The sequence below is a fragment of the Penaeus vannamei genome, chromosome 32 (genome assembly GCF_042767895.1).
Source record: "Penaeus vannamei isolate JL-2024 chromosome 32, ASM4276789v1, whole genome shotgun sequence".
In the NCBI taxonomy this organism is placed as follows: Eukaryota; Metazoa; Arthropoda; class Malacostraca; order Decapoda; family Penaeidae; genus Penaeus; species Penaeus vannamei.
In genome coordinates this window covers 16,673,027-16,676,715 of record NC_091580.1, presented here as the reverse complement: position 1 = coordinate 16,676,715, position 3,689 = coordinate 16,673,027, and positions in this window count along the sequence as shown.

The following is a 3,689-nucleotide window of genomic DNA, read 5'->3' as shown; positions in this document are numbered from 1 at the left end:
GCCATTGATCCCAATCCTGAACCACTACACGTTGGATGCCTTAGAAATCCCCCGACTCCAGTGTTTGAGAATGAAACTGGCTCCGTATGTCTTCACCACTGTGTGGCGCGCCGGCAAGACCTTGTGCGTCCCTGACGCCCTCTCTCGGGCACCCGTCGGCCTCCCCACATTCGACGACGAAGAAGAGTGTACCATGACAGCTGCACACGTCCGGTCCCTTGTTTCTACGAATGCTACCACAGCTCCTATCCTCGACGACGACAGGACTCTACAGGAGCTTCGCGCTGTCGCATCACAGGACCAAGATTACCGCCGCCTCCTGGAGTACATCACCACAGGATTTCCCTCCAACCGCTACAGCCTTCACGCCTCCATCCTCCCGTACTGGAAATTGCGGAACAGCCTGTACACAGATGGAGAGCTTGTGCTACATGGTCCCCGCATCGTTGTTCCAGCTACACTCTGCTGTCACACCTTGACCCACCTCCACGATAGCTACAGAAGAGTCGAAGCCACCCGTTGTCGCACCAGGCAGACTGTCTACTGGCCTGGCATCGACTCTGCCATAAAGAGTACTGTCGAAGCGTGTGACTCCTGCCAACGTCTCCAGCCCAACCAACAGCAGGTACCCTACCTATGCGATGACCAGCCATCACGCCCCTTTGAGTCTGTGCCCACTGACTTTTTTCAAGTAGCTGGGAAGTCTTTCCTGGTCATTGCATATAGACTCTCAGGGTGGCCCGTGGTTACTCCCTGTGGTCAGGACACAACCGCAACTAAGGTCATGCGCATGTTTTGCAGGTACTTCCGAGAAGTCGGTGTACCTGTTCGCCTCAGGACCAGTGGAGGGCCCCCATTCACCAGTGAGGAATTCAGAAGATTTACTGAACGCTGGGGTGTCCACCACCTTGTGACGTCCCCACACTATCCACAGTCTAATGGCCACGCCGAGGCTGCGGTCAAGTCCGTGAAGTACTTGATCCTCAAGACGGCGCCTGCCGGCAACATCGACTGTGAGGCGTTCGACAGGGGCCTGCTAGAGCTCCGGAACACCCCAACCCCTGCTGGCCGCTCTCCTGCCCAGATTTCGTATGGCCATCCTCTTCGGACTTGTGTCCCTGCCCACCCCCAGTCCTTCTCTGCAGAGTGGCAGACCAAGTCTGATAACTGGGACCGCCGCGCCGCTGCCCAAGCCGACCAAGTGACCAGCCTCTATGATAGCCATGCCCGTCCTCTTCCAAAGCTATCCGTAGGCCAGCGTGTCCGCATTCAGGACCACAAATCCCTCTGATGGGATAAAGTCGGTGTAGTCATGGGCTGTGGTAGGTCCCGACAGTATGAAGTGCGACTACCCAGTGGAATGCGTATGGTGGCGTAACTGCAGACATCTCCACCCAGTGCCAGTGCCCAAGTGTAAACCCTCATTCTTGCCCCCTGTGTCCCCTTGTCAAGACCAGGAAACAGGGTCGTTACATGTTCCTCCCGTTACCCCATGTCGCTTACCGAGACTCGTAGCAAAGAGTCCCAAATCTGCTCGAGATGTCACTACGAGCATAAAAGGAGGGGGAGGTGTATAGATATTATTATTTACAGTGTACCATTTGTTTATGTAACATTTTATTTGTAAGCCCTGCAACCTACTTTAGTTTTATAGTTATGGTCCCACAGACATTGCAGGCAGGCACCAACCCCCTCAGCCAATCAGAGAGAGAGAAAGCTAATCCCAAGAAGACTTCAGGTTGCATTTGTTTTGTCGTGCACCTGCCCGTTTTTATTTTGATGTGTGTGGTAACTAGCATTAACTTTGAGTTTCAAGAACCTACAGACAATATACATATATATATATATATATATATATATATATATATATATATATATATATATATATATATATATATATATATATATATATATATATATATATGTGTGTGTGTGTGTGTGTGTGTGTGTGTGTGTGTCTGTGTGTGTGTGTGTGTGTGTGTGTGTGTGTGTGTATATATATATATATATATATATATATATATATATATATATATATATATATATATATATATATATATATATGTATATATGTATGTATGTATATATATATATATATATATATATATATATATATATATATATATGTATATATATATATGAATTTATATATATATATATATATATATATATATATATATATATATATGTACATATATATATACATATATATATTTATTTATTTATATATATATATATATATATATATATATATATATATATATTTATATATGAATATATATATACATATATATATATATATATATATATATATATATATATATATATATATATATATATATATATATATATATATATATATGTATATATATATATATATATATATATATATATATATATATATATATATATATATATGAATATATATATATACATATATACATATATATATATATATATATATATATATGTATATATGTATATATATATATTCATATATAAATATATATATATATATATATATATATATGTATATATATATATATATATATATATATATATATATATATATATATATATATCCATATATATATATATTCATATATATATAATTATCATCATTTTAGTAATTATCATGATTATAATTATTATCATCATTATTGCAGTTATAATGATTATTATGCTAATTATTACAATTTTAGAAATAATGACAATACTACTCATTATAATAACAACATTACTGATATAATTATTTCAACTGTCATTATTAGTATGGAAATTAAAAGAATAGAGTTATTACTATTATCAAAGTAATTATCAAATTTATCATTATAATTATCATTTTATTATTATTATCATTATTATTGTTGTCATTATCATCATAATTATCATTATTATTTTCAATAATAAAGGAATTATCATGAAATCATCATAATTACCTGAATTGATTTTAAAATCATCATAATTATCATTTAAAAGCGAAAAAGGGGGTTTTCCCACCTTTCTCTCAAAAGGCTGTAATACGCTAGATTTTACCGTTTTTTTCGAGTTATGGGATTTCATTAAAATTGGACTCTATGATTATTATTATTATCATCATCATTATTGTCTGTATTCCTATGATTATCATCAATATAGTCATTATCGTCTTGGTTATCATTATCATTATCTTAATTGCTAATTATTACTGTCACTATTTTCATAATGATAATAACAACAATTATAATTTTAGAAATTATGATGACAATAATACTCATTATAACAACAATAATATTGATATTATTATTAATTCTATATTCATTATTAGTATTAAAAATATCAGAATAGAGTTAATTATTGCTATTATTGCAGTAATTATAACAATTATCATTATCATTATAATTTTATTATTATCATCATGATTATTATTGTCATTATCATCATAAACATCATCATTATTTTTAATAATAAAGGAATTATCATGAAAATCATCATAATTACCATTTATGATTTATGATTATTATCATCGTTATCATCATTATTTTCATTATTCTTATTAATATCATCATTAAAGTCATTATCATGATCATCATTAGTATCATTATCTTTATTGCAGTTATGATTATTATTATGCTAATTATTAGTCATTTTCATCATTATAACTATTTTTATAATGATAATCTTAAAAATAATAATGACAATAATACTTA